Below are 22287 nucleotides of genomic sequence, written 5' to 3'. Positions count from 1 at the left end.
GGGCCACACATACACACACCCTCCCGGTCCTCCCGATGGCCAGTCGGTGCCTGCCGGTGAGCGTGGAAGTGTGGTCTGCCACAAGCGGGCGGCAGGAGCGGGGCTGTCAGCATCAGCTTGTAGATGATATTTTAAACTTGATGTGCTCTGAAACTACGGGGCGGCCGAGGAAAAAAAATACACATGCGTTAATCGCGTTAAAATAAGTGGCGTACATTTTTTTTTATTATCGGTTATCGGTATCGGTATTGAGAAGCAGGAAGGTATCGGTTTCAAAAAACCAATATCGTGCATCCCTAGTTCAAATACATCTTTGGTAATGAGGGTAAAACAATGCATGTAAACCACACATTTCGAGCTTACTGTAAGATAAACAGTTGGATATTAGTGAGCCGTTACATTTTGTATTTCTTCTATTGAGGCAAGTATACTGTAATCAATGAAAATCAGGACTTTCTGCTGGACATAAAACCACTGTTTCATACAGATCAGTCGAGACCCAAATCCTCCATTTAACCAACAACTAAGGGCGGAGGGATGAAAACAATAAAACAGATGCAGAAAATGAAAACGGCAGACAGAGAGGGAGACTACCGCGAAGTCTGGCTAATGCAATCTAATGGAAAATCATACTATGAAGGGCTGATGGAGGTTTACCAGCTCAGGCCAGGTCCACACTAAGCCTGCTATATTAGAAATATTCCCCTGCAAGTCCTGGCCTTCCATCTAACACAGGTTTTAAATGCATCACATTGCTTTCCTAAATGCAAGTTGGGTACCATGCTGTGGAAGGGAAAACAAAGCTCTGAAAAAATGATGACAGATGTTGTAACAGACATGGCGGTGGGGGCGTGTAAAACTAAATGAAGGAACCAACTTTCTGTTGCCTCAAGCTCTTTGTGATCTCCCCCAGTGAATGCTGACAAACCCAATCACACCATACAGTATTCACTTGCATTCATTCCTTTTTTTTAAGCAAAGCAGGAAATAATGCAGAAAATCATAAACACCATTTAAAAAGTATATATTGCATCAGGTGCACAACTGCAGATAAAGATATCAGTAAGTCAAACATCTGACATGCAAAATACTGAAGCTGCACTTCGGTTATCATTTCAAGGAAAGGAATACTAATAGTTTATTGTTTTAATGGGCAAATAAATCACTGCTTTTGATGAACCTGTGTAGGTAGAGGTGGCATTCACACCAAGAGAGTGAAGAAGAGAGAGATAAACAGCAAGGGGATATTTATGGACCATGGATGACAATTAGACAAAGGAAGGGCCATAAGCAGTCACAGGGCGGGAGCGATTAAGACTTATTCGTCTGGAGAAACCTTGAGCTGCAATACATTCAAATCTGAGCAATGAGCCACTGAAAAGTGTTGGTATACATTGTATGTTGGTTTCCCCAACAACACTTCTAAATATAACCCTCCGCAACTGGAGCAAATGTTGAATAATGAAGCGTGGGAGGTTCTGGAGAAATAAGACGGTAACATTTAGCCAACAAATTCAAATGAAATAATCCACATTTTATTCTGCAAGGCTCACAGCCAGATATATGGGATCATTACGTGTGCAATGATACACCCGTACAATTCAGTTCAGGATAGCTAATCGTCACAGCTATGCACTGTGCTTTTACAGTGTGGAAGATCAGGTAGAAAACAGGTCTTCATTTGCAAGAATACAAAAAATTGCAATATGACAAACTGCTATTGAGAGATTCAATGTTTGAACTGTATAATCATGACCAATATGACTGTGCCCTTTGGTCTCTAGTACAACTGGTCAAAACATACACCACTCAGTTACACCAACCAAGGGCACAGAGGGTTTGTTTAAAAAAAGCAATCTTTGCAGTTCTGCCTTCTCTGAGACCGAGTCAAACAGGAGAGCTGGTGTCAGAGTTGGCAAATACTGTACAACACAGCCGCTGTGGGACCGAAACAAACGCACGTAATCTCAAAATCCTGCCACAATACCACACAAGCCTGATTCTTCATAGGGCTACTGAAAGGTCCTCTACTGGCCTCTGAAATTCCATATGTATAATAGAAACCACAGCTTCTGAGAAAACACTATTTGCCCAATGGTCGAAGTGTGACAAGTCATCTGTTTTTAAAATGTTTTCTGTGATTGCAGTCAACACCAAAACATTCGTAAAAAATAACATACAATGAGAAGCAGTTTCTTAAAAGCTTTACAATGCCAGTTGAAATTAAGACGTGCATTATACTTAATCTCAAAATAACACTAAGGCAAATATGCAAAAATAATTAGACTTTTTACAATTGAAACTGCATAGACATTTTATTTTCTGGATGCACAGTGTAATAGTTTTCTATCCAAGGCTTCACGTGAAATATGTTCATCACAGCTATAGCTGCAGTGGTCTTTATGTCTCCGTAGCCATTTTGCCTCTAACCCACAAATCCATAGGAACACCTCATTCAACTATTTTGTATCAATATTAGGGATGCACGATATTGGTTTTTTGAAACAGATACCTTCCTGCTTCTCAAGACCGATACCGATAACCGATAATAATATAATATATATATATATTAAATGTACCTGTAGTTTTTGCACACCTGGTGGTAAAAAAAAGACTAGTAGTGAGCAAATGACATGAGCATTAATACTATGAACAAAACAAAGCCAAGAACAGTTTTGACTCTTCAAAGTGACCATATTTATTTTCCCAAATAAAGTTCTTGCCTTTTTCGAAAGCCTCGTCGATAGGTAAAAGCCCCGGTGCCTTTGCAGCTGGCTTTGGATTCGCCGCTAGTTTAGCAGCGCAGGCGTCTTCGTACGCTTTTAAAACACCATCGTAGCGATGGCGATGTTTCAGGTGACTAATCAGGTTGGAAGTATTATAGCTCGTTGCCTTTTTCCCTCCTCGTGGAACTTCTGCATTGCATTTGTTAATACAAATAGCAAGCGAACTATCTAACTCTGAAACTTTGAAATAGTCCCATACTACCGACGACATGTTTGTTTACTGTCCTGGCTTCACGGCCGCACACCATTTACGTTACAGCCAGGCATGAGTTAGGGAGTGCTGGATTTGTGAAAAACTCCCCTCTTCCTAAACCACTAATACCACAGTACTGGCAAAACGGGAGGACCGAGTGAAAAACAAACGCCCCTCATCCCAATCCACCCACACCGCAGTATTTTTTTCTTTTTTTTTTACCCAAAAAACATATTGTATATTATCGGGGCTATTAATACTTTTATCGGGTTTATCGGGATGACGTCATAATTCCTAATATCGGACCGATAATTATCGGGCCAATAATTATCGTGCACCACTAATCAATATGTTTACTTTTCTCTCACATGGGAACGGGGCGTTCAATTGACACTTTCTGATACCAAAGCACAGTTTTGGTACCAGATAATCTGACTTCCTTTTCACTTTTAAAAACATCAAGACTACCAACAGTCTTCACTCAAATCATACAAGACAAGACTTTTGCTTCAATGCGCAATTAATAGAAGTTACTTGTTAACTCGTCCAAGTAAATGGATGAAAAGGGTTTGAGGATTGGGAAATTGTCAAAGCAGTGCAATTAAGTGTTGGCCAAAGGTCACAAAAAAGGCCAACAATCTCCTGAAAGCAAAGAGTGTTGGCAGAAAACAGCACCGATAATCACTAAGAACAGAAACACACTTCCTGTGGTTTAAGTTGGTGAGTAATACAAGTTGGAAACAAGAGGATGGGAAATGTTACTAGCTATCTAACAAAGCTTCAACACCATTATGTCTTTTAGATCAGAAGTCAGATTCATGAAACCCCATAAAACACCCACACTAAAGACCAGACACTTTTTTTTAAACAAAAGCTGCCCCTAAACGCTCCTCCCCTTTGACCTTTTCTCTTCTTGACTGCAGGGCTGAAGTCCAATAGTCCATTTAGCTTAGGAACCTTCCTAACGGAGTGAAATGACCCGGAAGTACGTCAGTGGCAGCCATGATAAGTGCCGTTCCAATTCTCCAAATGAAAGGAAAGGAGGTTTCAAACTCCCTTTATAACCTCCTTTAGCTTAGGAACCACTGGACCTCCCTAACCGAAAGGAGAGGAGAAAATGCTGCCCCACAATGCATTGCAGCCGCAGCATTTGACGTCACACAACAGTCAACAGCCGTAACAGTTACGGTGCTTATTAAGCTTTTTAAAACGTATGTGGTAAGTTGCCAAAGTGCTTTGTTTTGAACGTTCATCAGTATTATAATCAAAAAGAGAAATATGAACGTTTTTTTACTGAAATGATCAAATAAAGTCAACATCTCACTGAGCTGTGTGGAGTTTGTTCAACTTTTAAAAGATGTTTGAATGGTGATATACACAGTGATAGATGTTAAGGACTAACGTTTATAATAAATACACTTGTATTGATTTTAAGATATTTTCATAGTTCATGCAATCATACGTATTGGGATCATTTGTATTAATGTGGACCGGAGGGAGAGGGTGACGAGCATAAGTTTCACTTTCCTTTTTTATTTCAATTCCAACTTTGGTCCTGAAGAATATGTTTCTCTGTTGTCCCCGTTCATAAAGCAAAGCAACAGCATCAGATCACGGTGCAGAGTCTCTAGATGAGTTTACAGTAGTCCCTCGTTCTTATTGAACATCCATGTTGTAGTCCGCTGTATAGAAAACTAGTTTCCATAGTTTCCCCACAGCAGCAGACGCACACAATGACGTCTGCTGGAGCATCATAAACACGTCGGATAGTGAAAGTGCATTCGGATTCTCTAAGCACCGCAGTCTCTTCTCCTAAATCCTTTTGAATTCTCCTATCCACTATCCCTTAACCCCGTGACGTTTCACTCAGAGGTCAAGGAATAGACGATAGGGTTAGAATTTAGGAGCTGATTTTTGGATTATCGGAACGCAACCCAGGTTTTCTGCTCTCCTTCTGTTATGGTCATCTACATCTCTGAGAACAATAAGACCAAGGCAGTGGAGCCCAGAGAGAGACGGCTGGAGAGAGCCACAGATGTCAGTCCCGACACCCCCCCTCCTGCTGCATTCAGCTCCCACCTCTGTTGGTCGACAGCAACAGGGGGCAGAGTATAGTGGTGTTGATAATAGAGGGTCATGAGGGTGTGTAGCGTAAACATGGTAAGGAAAGGGGGAATTAAAAGTAAACGGAAGGAGAACGGTCAGTATTCTGCCAACTTAAAAAAAGTAACTAGACAAAATGGTAAAAGTTTAACCTGCACATAATATGGGAAATAAGATGGTGAAGTTTTTAGATACCATAGGAGGGGTTCTACACTATAACCCATGCTGTGCATCTCTTCATTCATTCACACAATCAGTTCCCCTCCTCATCAACAGGCAGAGTGGCTATTGATCTTCCCTGAGGGTTTTCTATTTACAGTCTGCTGGTTAGCAGGAAGAGCAGGGAGGGTGTCTTCCAGAAACTTTACTCAGCAACCATTGATTTGTAATTAACCGCGACCCTGCATTCTCCCACATACTCTGTCTCGCAGATGCCTCAAGCAGAGGGCACGCATAGACATCTCATTTCCATGTGACATCAGTGTTTCCGCCAGACCAGGGCTGAGAGGGCGTCCACCCCGAGAGCGGGGGAGGGGGCTTGTGACGTGACTTGAATTTTGAATTGCGCCGTCCCTTATAGATACTATCTTTTACGTATGCACACACAATTTTGAATTGCGCCGTACCTTATAATATCTCTTTACGTCTCCCTGCCGACAGGGACACCCCTCCTGGCATGGTCCTTGGAAGATACGGTGGTTTTTTCGTCACAGGAACGCATTTTGCTGGCAGCGAAAAGAATCCCACCAGACTCCTTTGCCCCTCAGAGGGATGACCTTGTCCTTTTTCATTTTTGTCATTTCAAGCGCTAAAAACTCTCGATTTATTTTTTTGGACTTGGTCAAATGGCGCCCAGACGCCCCCCTGGCGGAAACGCTGTGTGACATTATAGCCCGAACACCCCCAAGTAAAAACAACACAACCAAATGTGAGTAAGGATGGACAACGATCCATACTCCATAAAGCAGATTTAGTTTCAACAAACCACTACAAACAAAGCATACAGATGTCTGGTAGTAAGAAAGGCTACACAAAATTATGAAAACCTCACAAAGATTAGATGTAAAACAAACAACAGTTTTGGAAGTATTGAAAGGCATGTTTGTAACTCAGGGGAAAGAGACTATGTTAAATCTGATGGTACCAACCCTTCCAAACCCTCTTTGGAGCATGCTGGTCAATGACTGACCCCGCCTCTGAGCACATTAATAATACTGCATACTCTGTGTGTTTAAATTGCCATATAACCAACAGCAAATACATGTTTTCACCTCTAACCTCTAACAAAGAGTGCTTGATCAATGCTTGATCAGGATGAGGGGCTAAAGCAGACAGCCAGTGGTGACTCAATATCAAAAAAGAAGAAGGCAAAACATTCCCGGAACAAACAAGCAAAGCGCGGGTTTGGCTGAGGGAGCAAGAAGCAGAGTGTACCAGAGAGAGAGCAAAAGAGACACAGCAGAGGAACAGAGCCGACCAGAAGTTCCAACATGGAGACAGGAGCCATATGTCAGCACACAAGGGGTCTGCAAAGACAAAGTCTCTCTTGTGCTCAGCCTGGTTTCTGTCTCTCTTTCTGCTTTCTCTGCTTGGTACTAGTAGCATTACATATACCGCCCATCCCCCCAAAACAAACTCTCCCTCTCTGCTACTGCTTTTTACGCTGCAGAGAGACGTGCAGGTTGGAAGAGGAAGGGCAGGAGGATGAAGTGGCGTGGGAAGGGTTAAGTCCAAACAGATCCATCTGCTTCCTCGTCTGTCCTGCTGGCTGGCTGCTGGCTCCGGCCCAGCTTCTACACAGCCTGCAGCCTGGCGCAAGGCATACACACAAACTGAACGGCACACATCAAAAAACACAACGCTGACAGGTTGGAGTATTTTTACTTTTGTATAAATAAAGAGGGAAAGTATTTCCAGATGGCCTTCAACAAGATACTAATGCTGTAGGCAAAATATCTGGCAAATACAATTGAGTAAAGATGAGAATGGGTAAAGCATTTTACTACATTCAAACTGAGCAAACTGTAAGCACAATAACCTATTTACCTCCATGGAAATACTTGTTGTCAATTTCAAGAGGATAACATAACCATATATTTGAAATCTATGTTTACATGAGCCAATGTTTACCCAAGTTGGTTTATGTTTTTCAAACATCCACAGAGAAGGTTGGTAGACTACAGGACAGGGCAGTTTCTTTGTGGCATTACACATACTTGCCCTATATTCATGTACAGGAATCAGAACAGAAAAGGGAGAAACTTATATTTTATAGTATTTGGTCTAATGCCTTAGCGTGAGGAACACTGACCGACTAAAGCTGCCTGTAATTTGGAACACATACTAAAAACTACAGCACAAATCTTTCTAGCTAACCTCTTTGTAACAACAAGCATGAACACATATCGTGTGTCTCACCTTGAAATATCTGAACGAGCGAGCAAACAAATATCTCCCAGTTCGAGGACAACACCATTTTTGGGGATAAACAGCTCACTGTCTGTAGCATTTTGCACAGCTCGCCTTCAAAGGATCAAAGTTTATCAAAGATGTGAAACTTTGTCTGTCAGCTGATGATATCCGTCCTTGGCTGGTAAGCTACAGTTACCAAGGCCAGTTTGTTTACATTGTGTGAAGCAGCATTTCTGATATATCTCCAACGACATATTCTCCCTTTCAGTGAATTAAAGTATAGTACAATAAACACCTTTATGGAAGTGCGTGTAGGCCTGTCGCGATAAGCAATTCATTGACTCATCGTACAATAAATAAAAATGAACTCGATAACTTTTCTGACCTCGATAAATTGCCGTTTACATGCGTGTTTGTTTACATAAGGATGTGACCAGCATTTTAGCCAGGCGCGCTGTGTGGGAATATTTTTGGATTTAAGCCAAATCAACGAGGCGAACCTATGCAGGGATGCAAACTCATCAGGCATGAAAAAGGTCACAAGGATCCGAGCCCCCCTACCCCACGGAATATCGGCTTTAAAATGAGGAATTACAGAGGATTTTAGCAGTCAGAACAACTAAAGCAGCAGTGTTAATAATAACAGAAATGCCAAAGAGTCACATCTAATAGAAATATATAAAAGCATTTATTTTAATTGAGTAGCAGTCAGTTTATAATTTTGGCAGCACTGTTGAGCATTTTGAAAATGTATTTTCATGCCTCTGTGCAAGGCTTAGTCTGTATAGCCAGTGGTAAGTTCATAAACTCAAGTACTAGTTTGGGTACAATTTTAAGATACTTGTACTTTATTTAAGTATTTCAATGTTTTGCTACTTTGTTCTTCTTCTCCTCTACAGTTCAGAGGTAAATGGTATTTAATCCCTTTAGTTACTTCACAGATGTGGATGAATGATGTGAAATCTAACCAAGTGTTAAATCAGACTTTAGTTCCACCTGGAGTAAATCCACAAGCTACCCTGCAGTATACAAAGTCATTCAAACTAGCTGCACCTTCACCAGCTTTGAGAACACTTTCATGATCAATCATTATAAAACATATCATATATATTATTCTGAAATGGACCAATCTGCACAATGACTACTTTTACTGTTGCTACTTTCACTATATTTTGATGAGAATATTTTTGTACTTTTATTTGAGGAACATTTTTGATTGCAGGATTGTTCCTACATTCTGGTACTTCTACTTTTACTAAAGTACAAGACCTGAGTACTTCTACTTTTACTCTAGTACAAGATCTGAGTAGGTACTTCTACTTTTACTCTAGTACAAGACCTGAGTACTTCTACTTTTACTCTAGTACAAGATCTGAGTACTTCTACTTTTAATCAAGTAGAAGATCTGAGTACTTCTACTTTTACTCAAGTACAAGATCTGAGTACTTCTACTTTTACTCTAATACAATATCTGAGTAGGTACTTCTACTTTTACTCTAGTACAAGATCGGAGTACTTCTACTTTTAATCAAGTAGAAGATCTGAGTACTTCTACTTTTACTCAAGTACAAGATCTGAGTACTTCTACTTTTACTCAAGTACAAGATCTGACTACTTCTACTTTTACTCAAGTACAAGATCTATACTTATACCACCTCCGTTTATAGCCTATGAAAACAACTATTAGAAAACTAAGGCTAAAGCTAACGTTAGCACATAGTGACAATGTATGCTAGCTAGCTAGCTCAACGATAATATTGCGACAGAAACACTTTTCAGTGCACATCACGCTCTGCGCTCCGACAGGGAGCTCTGCTCTGAACACCTGAACGGCCCGTTCTAACAGCAGTTCACCAGCGGTCCAGTCTGTACCACAGTGACTCCGGACCACACAGTTAATATTAACGAACGCACCGTAGGTAATGTAGCTGCTGAAGCTAGACCATCATCGCGGAGCAGCAGAGCCTTCTTATACATCCATGAGCAGAGCCGGCAGGCAGGAAGACTCGAGCACACAGCTCGCGCTTCATTATAATATATTAAAAAAAGAACACCATGCGTGTCATGATGGCACATAACAGCTCGCGGCTGCAGATTACTCCGGGTCCCAGACCCCCCCCATACCCCAAACATATTTGTATTGCAGATCTACATGAATCACACAAACGACCTATTTTGGGTTCAAAACGGCGAATTTCGCCGAAAGGTGACAAGTTTGCATCCCTGCTATGAACTTGAATGAGCTGGTATATCGCATTTGTTTAAAAAAGGTAGCAACAAAAGCTAGCAATTCCGTGTTCCCAGCTGGGAGCAAACACGGCAGCTGGAGATGGAGAGCCCCCACCTTCCCGACAGTTTACAATCAAAGATGCACTTGCCCGACAATGCAAACATGTTGGTGTTCCTTGTTAGAAATCTTTGAAATACAGATTTGGATATGGCCCGTTGAAGCATCTGGGTCTTTGTATGGACAGTGGACTGTACATTTGACTGTTGTTTTAAGGAGGTTTTCTTTGCTTGTTTATTGACTGATCCTGAGTCTATTACCATTTATTGTTTTGGTTGCGTGTGATTTTATTATTTTTTTAGAATTAAATGTATTTGTTTTATTTATTATATATTTGAATATTATTTCACATTTCATTTGCAATGTTGAATGTTTAATAAAAAGTTCTGTTTGAAAGGATGTACTTGAATTATTATTATTATATATCATCATTATGTCAGTGGTCTAAAATTGACAATATTATCGTTTATCGCAATCATTTCCGGGAACATTTATCGTCCAACAAAATTAATTATCGTGTTGATGCTTCGGGTTTAGATATGGAAGATAGCATGGGAAAATTCAAATGCCGAGCCTCCCAGCTCACTTAATAAAGATTTTCTTCATGGATAATGACTTTACATAATATTACAACCTGTTTGCAGTGTTTACATAACAGTTACAATAACTACAGGATTCGTTGTGTCTATGATTATAATCCCATTGAGAATACATGTAAACATAATACACTTCTAATTTCGCTAAAAGTGAGAAGGCCAATATGAGAAATAAGCTCAAACGACTGAGTGAAATCGTGCTCAGGTGCACTTTTTTTTCAGTTATGGGCCATCAATGTAATGAATGTACTTTCCTGGAGCCATCCATACACAGCCGGACAGCTGCTGGGAATCAAAGGCAAGAGCATAAAGGGAGGGGACAACAGTGTACCGCTTCACACACCCTCATGAAAAGTTTGTTGTCACTGAGGAGAGGTTTTCTGATGAAGGAACACCTGCGTAGGGTGGGGCCCAAACCTGCCAAACCCTCAGTTATGTAGCCTTTGTATTCCAACAACACCACCACAAAGAGACCAGTTTATTTACAGTATTCTGTACCGGATTGGCAATGGTGAAGTTACCACGGAAAGACTTGTTTAGGCCTCTGATGTTGAGCTGAGTGAATAAGGGAGAGAGTCACAGAGGGGCGCGCAGACTTACAGTATGTCAGACAACAAGGTCAGCCCATCCCGGGAGAGGTGTTGGCTTTCTAACAGAGTACAGCTACTTGAAACCAAGGTCAATGCTCTGTGGCTGTGAGAGGGACGGGATATGCGGGCCAGGCCGGGAGAGCTCTGCCACATTGGCCTTTGCATGGGTTTGATGTGTTATGAAAGTTAAATGAGCGCATAACTGTGTGCTGGTATGCGTACATGCCTTCAAATAGATGGAATTGAAATCAGTGGCAGAAAATAAAAAGATCACTGAATAATACACGACTATATAAGGCAGTATGTGTCCCTTTGATTTTCTTTGGAAGACGGAGTGTTGAGACTCTTAGCTACAGTCACGTTACAGCTCTGGAAAGACCACTGCAGCATTATCAGTTTCTCTGGTTTTACTATTTATGGGTTTGTGTTTGAGTAACATTTTTATAAGTGTTATTCTATAAACTACTGACTACATTTCTCTGTGTTGGAATTCAACAGAGACTGGAATGGAATGTAGAGATTGAGATTTAAGAAAGAAATTGTCTGATGAGTGGTCTGCATCATAAATACAAATGGTAAATAATATTAATCTATTCTAGAAAACCATGTTGACCTATCTGCGACAGTACGTTTCTTTGTTTTTGTGATTCCCAGTGAGATCTTAGACCCATTGAAAGCAGGAAAACGTGAGTAGCTGTTTTGCCAAAACATCAACACTTAGATTTTGTGCCGTTGGATGCAGCTGGATGAGGTTATTTGACGAACAAACAAAACTTAACTGTGTAAGAAGGGAGGGCTACTTCAATGTTATCTTATCCTCCCCCACCTTGGACAAGAGCCTAGCAGCTCTAAAATTAGCCGTCACATCTAAACAAAGTCTTTGGTGTAGCAGCTACACTTTGATGGGAACTTGGCTCATGGCTGGCAAACTGAAAGCACACTCAAGCCCATCTCAAAATACAGAGATGAAGCCAAGATAGAATACAAATGCAAATCAGAGACACACAGTCCTTGACTCACTACAACAGTAGAATAAACGTTATATGTAGATCACCGATATCATTTGTAGAGTTGGGAAATATATAGTTCAATACTATCATCATAATATAATCCAATTGTGTAAATGTTTTTATCAATATGAGATCATTCCAAGAAAAACTGAATTTAAAATCAAACCAAATGGTGCAAGCATGTAGACTAGAGGTTAATGACGTTTACCAGATAACCAACATTAACAAATATTTTCTCAGGGATTTACAAGTAGTTGCCATATTATGATTATGACATTATATGTAATTGATTAGGCTACTAGTTACAAGCACCCACAAATCTAGAGTGAAGATAAATAAAATAATTTGGGTGAGCCACAATGTCAAAAGAAAAAGCTGCATAACATAATGTAGAAGTGATGCTAAAAATGTATAAGAATGACAGGATAAGAAAGGAGCAGATATGACTCACCAGCGAGACTGGGACATTAAACTACAAATTACAAGTTTCCAGTATATAGCCAAATAAGTAGCTAGAAGAATACATGGCAATTCATAGACCACCAACATTGTAAAGCAGCAGCGAGTCTAAATGAGTCTAACCATCAGGTACAGATCCTGTTCGAGCGTGCGTGTATTAACATGCACTTAAGCCTGTGGAAAACAGTGCCTGGGAAGCAGCCATGACCTCCCAGCAAGAGCAGGAAGAAAATAAATCTGGATGAAAGCTAACCAACATCCTGTGCTCATGGCTGTGCAGAGATATGACTAGATGTTTCTAAATTGGCTTAACCACATTATGTGTATTGATATCTAAATAGCAGGAAGGTGATTAAAATGTATACACATTCTTTTATTTTCCTTGTAAACCTTGTCAAAAGGTTTTGTAGCAATACATGGCTTTTGTGACCCATATACAGTTATGCGTTCCTCAACACAGATTGACATTTTCCATCAATCATTCCACTAGCAAAATGTCCATTTCTAGAGAGAAAAATGCAGAAAGAAGCAGATGCTGCTATTTATCTTTTTCACTGTCAAACTGACAAGTTACTTCTACTCACACACAATGCTAACTGGTCTGAACCTCCATTATACAGGTCACACTGGCCTCCCACTCCCACCCTACTAACAGTGGCAAACTGCCAGGTGGGAAAGTGTGTGTGTGTGTGTGTGTGTGTGTGTGTGTGTGTATGTGTGTGTGTGTATGTGTGTGTTGTCAAACTGCATAAGAAAATGGAACAAAAACACAGAATTTGGGAAGACAACCACACAACCTGCCACCCTAGGGAAATGAGACACGGAGATGGTGATGTAGAGCCACTGGGCGACTAGTAAGTTATAGTACTGCATTCCGTTGCTTCCCGTCTCCTTGAAACTGTACGACCTACGGCAGACCCCAAATTCCCTAGCCTAAGATGTGAGCTCTCTGCCATTCAGCTCGCTATTAGCGTATTTCTCCGCACTCCATGCCACAGTGGCGTGCTTGTTCCCTGCAAACAGACTCCTTCTATACGGCATCAGTGTGCAGCCTGCCTGTGGGGGAGGACGAGGAGGAGCAGAGGGGAGGAAGAAGGGAAGGCTGGGAAAACAAAGCTTCTATAGTCGTCTCTCCAGCCGGGCCAGGCCGAGCCGCACTAGCGGGGGCGAGTTATGTAATGTGACTGGCAGGACCCACTTCCCTCTTCAGAGCTGCTGCACACAATAATCCCCACTGAGGAACAAGCCCTGCTTTGGAGGAAGAGGAAGAGATAGACGGGGAGCTGCAAGGGGGAGGGAGCCAGTGGAGAAGGTGTGATTACAGAGATTTCAGCCTTGGTGTAGATACACCAAATCGAAAACACAGACAGCTCCCCTCTCAGCACTGACGGCTGGCTATAGCATAGAGAGAGGACACCACTCTCGCACTAACAGCCTGTGTACAACTACACTTCCCCACATATGGTTACTCATACAACTATTGTCCAATTCCTTGGTAGTGCTCTCTGTTAGTATCGAATCATCTTATCGATGTTCTCTTTGAAATATTCGTTATGACGTAGCACCATTCGCACTCTCTATCAGTTTTACATTTGTTTGCGACAGAAGCCATCGTGAAAATAGAAAGATAAACTCAAAATGTGACCATTATAAACCGTATGCACTTTTTTCACTCTCAGATGTATTGGTAATGGATGAGAGAATGGATCAAGAATCAGCTTGAAAACAATAATACAATTTATATCAATCTTATCAATTTCCCTTTGTAGGCCTGACTTCTTAAGTATAGTTTACACATCGCTGCTGAACTACACATTTATAGTATATGTTTACAATAATTCACCATTGGTTGGCACACTTTCAGGGTAGGTTGGTAACTGGGGGATCAGTAAAGCAGCTGATCAAACAACTATTTTATAGTGTAGTTGCACCTCTTCATCCAGTCATGTTATAGAACCGTAATGCATATTATGCAACCACTTCTGGTCTACAATCTTGTTCAAGCACTTCTGCAGCAGAGCACTGAGGAATGTGAGTATGAAAAGGCTTCTAGTCGCCACTAATGTAAACTACATTAATACATTACAGTAGGAGTGGGTGATATTGAAAAATATAATATCACAATATTTTTCAAGCAGTATCACGATAGACGATATTTATCACGATATTTTTTCATGTCGGTTATTATGGTTATTTTTCAAGTTACTTAACAGTACAACCACCTACAAGGTAACAACAACTAAAATAAAAAGGAGTAACAGACCAAAATACCATTTCAAGCTGGTTTTAATTCTGCAATGAATCCCTGAATGAACAATTCAACAGGAATTTTGATATGGCTTCCTCAGTGTTCAAGTAGGTAGGCCTACACCCTACAACAAACATTAACACTGGTTTCTTCACCAAGTAAAGTGCACTCTCTTGCTAAATAAAATACAAATATTCAAAGCACAGTTTCTCAGTATAAAAATGCACTTTCTGTTTTAGGTAACACTAGCAGTGATGTAACATCAATAAACATGAAAAGGAGAGTAAAACATAACTAAGTAAAACATAAAATATCAATGAGGAAAAGTCAGTGCCAAACAATTAAAATGTAAACTTTAGACTTGAAGTGCAATCAAAGACTTTAGCATAACTGGACATCTGTTTCAAAAGGGAAAAACAATATAAATACCTTATTGATAAAATAAAATATAAGCCAACAGAATGAACCAAGACAATAAATGAAGTGCAATACTGTCTGAATCCTGACTAGACAGCTTGGTTTTTACTAACCGTTATCAGTATGTAGTTACTTCGGCATCATTTTGAAACGTGTATTACAATTAAATCACGGTAAAATAGGTTAATTTTGTCGTAGTTGGTTTCCACCACAGTATTTACATGGATATAAGCCCCGCCCCCTCTCCAGCACGTCCTGTTTGAATGACAGGAGTAAACACAGCTGAAAGCCGCGGTGAAACTCCAGCGGTTAGGGTGAGAATATTCGCATCACGTCCGTTGTGAACGCAGCATAACGCAGTTCAGAAACCACTGTTCTGACGCTTTTAAAGCAACTTCGAGATGTTAACAGTATTAGGGCCATGGCCATGGTGGCCGTACAATTATTTTCGGGGCTTCACGGCCAGACCGAGGGGCAATGATGGCATGGCCGTCATGGCCGCCGTGAAAATCCTACCCTGGTGCTCGCAGCACTCGCATTCTATGACTGAGTGACTCTCTGTATCACGATAGATATGATATCTCTGAAAAGGAGTATCGTGGAGACCTAATATCGTCTCAACGATATATATCGTCAGATCGCCCACCCCTACATTACAGTGTCTCTACATTCACCCAAACCCACATGAAACGTAGATAGGGAGCAGGCAGACAAATATGAGGCGGGAGTTTGATGAGGCTGAGAGGAAGTAGCACCGAGACAGGCACAGAGTGAAAGAGAAACACAGGGGAAGAGGGAACGAATGATCACCAGGCACCTCAGTCAGCTCTGCGAACCATGGAGAGCAGGTGGAGGATTTAAAGCAGTTAAAAATAAAAGTCTGATTCTGATTTACTTAGCTGCCTGCCTGGAAACCATGTGACTGGCATCACATGAGGAGAGGGCGGTGGAGAGTGGCAGAGGGTGTGTGTGTGCTTTGTGATCAGTTTCCTTGGTTTCCACTGACAATAAGCAGATATAGGCAGCTCGGAGAAGTAAACAGACGCAGATCTTTCTGGTGCACAGCCACAGGCATACAGACGAGAGGAGGGGGGGGGGGGGGGGGAGAATCAGAGACAGAGGGAGAAGGATTCATTTTTGCAGAAGATGAAGGGAATGAGTGTTTCAATATCTGAAGTGTTTCAGATATTGCAAAGGGCAAAATATAAATATATATTGCGCATTCTGTAGAGCCCTTTATGTCAAATTAGTACTTATATGTAGTGAAGTCGAAAATAAATAATTAAATCAAATCAAATCTTGACTTTGAGAATCTAAATCTATTTGAATAAGGCGATAATTGCAGATATACTGCCCTAAAACAGTGACCACATTTTATTTCCAAAATGAGGCTTAAATAATGTGCTGCTTCTTCCAATAGTGTGAGGGGCATCGGAGGTTCAGGCACTAAACACAAGGTTGCTCATTCTTTGTAACGATTTGTATTCTATGGTTTTCTTAATCCAAGAAAAAAAACTAGTTGATCCCCGTCGCTTGTGTTTGCAATGTTTTTGTGGATCGTAATTTTGCAATACGTCTGCCTAAATGGAAAGAATATGTTTTTTTCTTTAGGACTGATGTGCCTCTGCAGTGAATTCAATCCATGATTGCACCCTTATGTAATAGCTAGTGTGTTTGTTGTCTGAAAAATTCAATAGCTATGTCCTTCATAAAGGTGTGGCTTGTATACAACGCAAGTAGTCTGATTGGTGTTGAACTGTGACATTAAGATACAAGTTGCACTTATAATCTAGGATCTTACATAATCAGGACTTTTGGCTACAATCACATTGATCCAAAGAAGAGGTTTTGTGCAATGCATGTGTGAGAGAGAGAGAGGGTAATGGAGGGCTTTTGTTTGACACATGCTAGTTCTGCACTACAGAGGCTGTGACCTACTTTACACACACACACACACACACACACACACACACACACACACACACACACACACACACACACACACACACACACACACACACACACACACACACACACACACACACACACACACACACACACACACACACACACACACACACACACACACACACACACACACACACACACACACACACACACACACACACACACACACACACACACACACACACACACACACACACACACACACACAATAAATGCATTCCAGTGGATAAGGCTCAATGCTGCTGTGCATTCAGCCTGCCTGTTGGTACAAGCATGACTGACAATAAAGGGTAGTGCCTGATGCTTGTATGTAAGCACATATGAATACAAGCACAGACAGACAGACTTCTTAAAAAAACAAACCTGCACTGGTTGTTTGGTTAAACAAGAGGTACTTAATGTCACGTTACTATCATGATGTCATTTACAAGCTAAAGAAACTGCAAACATGCGAGACAAAACACATGTTCTCACGTGTCCCATCGCTGACACAAACATAAACTCCATTAAACATAGAGTTACAACTTAAGAGGAGCCAATTCACCATATATTGTAAAGTGATGCATGTTCCAAAATGTAAACAGATAATAAAAAGATGCAATTGTGACGTTTGTTCTCCAGTTGATGTGCTCACAAGAGTACCTTCACACAAACATCATACTGTACTGCATATGTATTATAATGCCAGCACAAATCATCCATTTAAGAAACAAGGGCTTCTCTAAGCACTTTACTAATGAAAGCTGCTATAACAACTGAGCATCAGACAGGTTGTTAGAATGTTTTAAAAGACGGGATTCGTCAACATACCGATTCCATGGCTGTGGGAGAATGTCAGTGGGCTAGATCCAACTAGAAAACACCTGCCGTCTGAGTCCACAGAAACCTGAAAAACAAGATGAAAACAAGACAAAGCATTCATTACTGGCACAACACAAGCAGTTTCACATTCCTTACAACGGGCGGGTATTGGGGAGGATGCAGAGGATCATGTTTCTCTTCCCAGGATCTGTACAGCCATAGTTCTCTGCCAAGTGGAGAAAGGCCTATGGAAGAACAGTGTACAGGGGCACTAACATGCATTTGGTCCCTTTTTGTTTTGACCCGACATTAAAGGTGGGGTAGGTCATTTTGGAGAAACCAGCTCGAGTGCGCTAGAATTTGATAATACACAGCCGGAAAAAATCTGCCACTTCCTTACAGAGCCCCTCCTCCAACACACACGAACGCGCACATGACCAATGAGGGCACGAGATAAGTTTGTGCACAGATGGAAGGCTGACAGGCAGGTAGGCCATCCAGTTATTTTAGCCGGGCCGGCTCAGATGATTGGTCGTGCTTTTTACAGTACGGCTTCCACAGATGTTTTTTTATGTATTTTTTGTCAAAGCACTGCATCGCTATCGGGATGTTAAGAGCATTCCATGGAATATAACAAAAAGTGTTTCTGAAATAAATTACATACCCCACCTTTAAGCACAACAAACATGGTCTTTATATTTTGTATAAACCAGCTCTGTCATTGTGCTTTAATGTGGTTATGACCTATACCTATATTTGTTCTGAACTGTATGCACTGATCTCTAAGCTTCAAGTATAGACACATTTTCAGTTTATATATAAATATATACACATGGGCTGTTTCTTGGCTTAAGATGTAACCGCAGATAACCCCTGATAGCACTGAAAACAAATCCCAAACAGTTTTTGTGTGACAGAGCATAGAAGAACATGACAAATGGTTCCAGCTGTACATTCACCAAATATGTTTAACACCATTTGTTATCAAACCCTATTAAACAGTCTTTACTTTGGGCTGCATGGAAAAACATTAATTAAGCAAGCCAACAAGCCGATTGGTTTTGCTAATAAAAAATGCTCAAATACGACAGTCAAATTAAAAACATCTGGGCCTTTTGTGTAGGCAATTTGAATGTTCATTATTTTCACGTTGCACCGTCACAATAGTTACCAAGTCACATTAGTTACCAAGTCACAATAGTTACCAAGTCACATTAGTTACCAAGTCACATTAGTTACCAAGTCACATTAGTTACCAAGTCACATTAGTTACCAAGTCACAATAGTTTTTTTTTGTTTTTTTTCTTACTCTATGTCTCAATGGACTTTTTCCAAACACTCAAATACCCACATTTAGGATGCTATTGATAGAGGGTACAGATTTGAAAAGTATGCTCTTGTTACTCTCAATTGTATGAAAAACTATTTGTGAGAGTGTAAGTTGCGAGAGGGTAAGTTTCTGGTTAAGGACTGTCGAAGTAGCAGATAGGGTACTGAATACTCCTAAGGTCAAATAACTGATTGAGTTACAAAGCAAGGTTACTGATTATGTAACACTGCGCCCTTGTTGTATACAAGGAGACAATGCAGCAACAAACCCCTGAGTGTATTGAGCTTTTTGTACCCTGTGTATATTTCCATATCTGGTCTGCAATAAGAAGCCAAATAAAAGCAATGTAATGTAATGTAATGCAACAACTACATTTGATGTGCCAAAGCCCTGTGTCCCTCGCATGGTCCTAACCTCTCTGGCTGGCTGCCCTTCCCCCAGTCCCCTTCAACTATGAGGACAAGGGTTTATCAGGATTTAGGAGGCAGGACACAAGGGGGTATTTAACAGAGGCCCAGTGTCGGGCTAAACTGATAACATTCCACTGATTCTGGGTTTCCCCCATTATTTGAAGCCATATTTGTTCCATCCATTGGGTTTTAAAGCATCACAATGGGAGTAAGGAGCAACATTCAGTAGAAACTAGCCATAAGCTAAACACCATTTAACAAGACATACTTACAAGAGCCTGGGAAATGCATTTTACACCAACATCTACATTTAGATGAAGGTTTACGTCCTTACTTATTATTACCAAGTGGTAATTGATATCTCTGCTACAGGATAATATCAAACAGGAACTGTGTGGAGGGTTTTACGGGATAGAGCACTAAGGCTGATAGTACATGCAGGGTGGCAGGTGGGTACGTGGGACAGGATTAAGGCCAGGCCTCACTGGGATGGAAAGTGGAAAGGAGGATGATGGTTAGATGCATATTTGTCTTTGCTCTGAAGTGGAACCTGTGGGGCTTTCCCAGCGGGAAGCACGGGATTGACGGATTGTAATAATCCAGCCAGGAAGCAGAACACTTCCCTCCCAACAGAGTTTTGGATACAGAATACAGACAATCCCCCTTGATGATCACGTACAGAAACGCTAGGAGACACAATTCCAACCTAGGATTATAAACTATGAAGAGCACAGCTACAGCAAGATGTATCATACTGGAAGCAAATCCAGAAACTCTTTGCAAGTCTTTAATTCTGGCCGAAACCATTCCCAAGCATTAAGACAATCTAGAAGGCAAACCATAGATAAGGAAAAATGACAGCATTTGCGTAAAATGAGAATTTCTACAGACGACTTATTCAAGAAGCCTCTGAAGATGTGACAAGGTTGGAAGGTAAACTTTGATAAATTTTGTTTAAAAAAGGAAAAAGAAGTCATCAGAAGCTGTGTTTTTTCATTGAATTTACAAAACCTAACAGGGTTAGGTTAGGTAAACAAGACACTTCAGAAAACACTCACATTGAGCCCATTCCTCAGCCCCAATGAACCCAGATGCAATGGATAACCTTACGGCCCCTCCACACAGCGGCGTGTGTTGAAGCTTGCAGGTGGGCGTGTCTGAAACTCGACCAACAACCAATCACATGAATCTCCCGCCCCGGACACAACAGCACGCGGTTTGATTGGCTAGAGCTTGTACTGGCATATGATTTGATTGGCTGATGCTTCCGTCGAAGCTTCAAAAGTTGAACATTGCTCAACTTTTGCAGCGAGCAAAGCTCCCACAATGCAGTTCGGCGAATTGTGACGTCACCCCATTCAAAGTGAATGGGCAGAAGCGTTGAAGCTTCAACACACGCCGCTGTGTGGACGGGACGTTACTGACAGCCAAGGAGAAGAGATAAACACTGGGTGCTGGTTGAAACGAGATTCCTTTTTAAATGCAAGCGTTTACTGATTTGCCAAAGTATTAAAAGACACATGTCATGCTTTTCCGGTTATTACCCGTCCCCTTGTGTGTTATGAAGGTTTTTATGCATGTAAACGGTCTGCAGAGTCAAAACCCTCAAAGTACACCCTGTAGCGAGTAAAACTCTAAAACAGAAAATACCTCCCCAAAACGCCTCGTTGGTGAAACGTCATTGTCCATTGTTTACTTCCTGGGTGCTGTGTCGTAGAAGCACCCAATAGCCACGCTATGGCCGCACCCTCTGCCAGCCTAGCATATATACTGTTGGAATCTCAGGTTCAGTTCAAAACTGTATCCAGTCATGCCAAAGAGGGTCTGTTTCCTGTCTTGTGAGGGGAAATGTTCAATGCATGCTTTACCGAGGGCAGAACCACGACGAAGTCAGTGGTTGACATTTTTAACACTGTTCCTTCAGATGTTCGAGCCGGTATTTTACTGTGTGTGCGGCATTTCACGGAGCATAGCTTCACAAAACATGGGGAATGTCTGCATTCACACACAACATACTCAAAGACAGTATACTCCGGGTGATTTACCGTACGGTCAGTCACGAAACGTAATTACATTATAGCTGGCGTTCCTAGCGTGTATGCTACCGAGCTAAACAACGGAGCTAGACATGAGTTTGCTCGGGAAAACATTTTTTGTATGCCAGCTAAAATGAATGTAGCAGACTACCCGTATAGGATTGCAATTGTAAACATGTTTTTGATCGCCTAATATGAACCACTATCTGTTGTTCATAGTATAGCATATTACACTGAACAACTAGCAAACGTAGGTTAGCATTGTAATCAAGCTGGCAAGCTGACTAACATAAAACAACTACGTTTCAATAATATGTTGTGATTTGCACTTAATTTCGTTAGGAATGTCTCCCAGAAAATGTTGCTTTTTGGAAATTGACGGTCCGTCTCACTTTCGGGACCGGACTCCGGTTCAAACATATACGGCTGTACTGACGACATTTTTTTTTAAACAGACGCTCTGCTCACAGCCAAAAAAGCACTGTGTTAGACATGGGCGGAGCCTCTCTGGTGGTTGACTAATCAGAACAGAGGGGCCGAGCTGACCAATCGGAGCACACTGGGCTCACAGGGAGGGGGGGGGAGAGCTGCAACGAGCCGTTTAGTGGAGAAAGTGAATACTGCTGAATACACATACTTTA

At 41.2% G+C, this 22287-nt stretch overlaps 1 protein-coding gene across 3 annotated transcripts in view; it reads right to left on the bottom strand.

Moving 5' to 3' along the window:
- Nucleotides 1–22287, bottom strand: part of ankrd11 (ankyrin repeat domain 11) — a 119462-nt gene that overhangs the window by 65217 nt on the left and 31958 nt on the right. For all 3 annotated transcript variants that reach the window (XM_034216926.1, XM_034216935.1, XM_034216943.1), the window contains exon 2: nt 17880–17955. The gene's annotated coding sequence lies outside the window, so the exon portion shown is untranslated. The remainder of the gene's footprint in view (nt 1–17879; nt 17956–22287) is intronic.

This window comes from Gymnodraco acuticeps, unplaced genomic scaffold (assembly GCF_902827175.1).
Source record: "Gymnodraco acuticeps unplaced genomic scaffold, fGymAcu1.1, whole genome shotgun sequence".
Classification (NCBI taxonomy): Eukaryota; Metazoa; Chordata; class Actinopteri; order Perciformes; family Bathydraconidae; genus Gymnodraco; species Gymnodraco acuticeps.
Note: the sequence above shows the minus strand (reverse complement) of the source record. Positions and strands in the feature narration are given on the sequence as shown.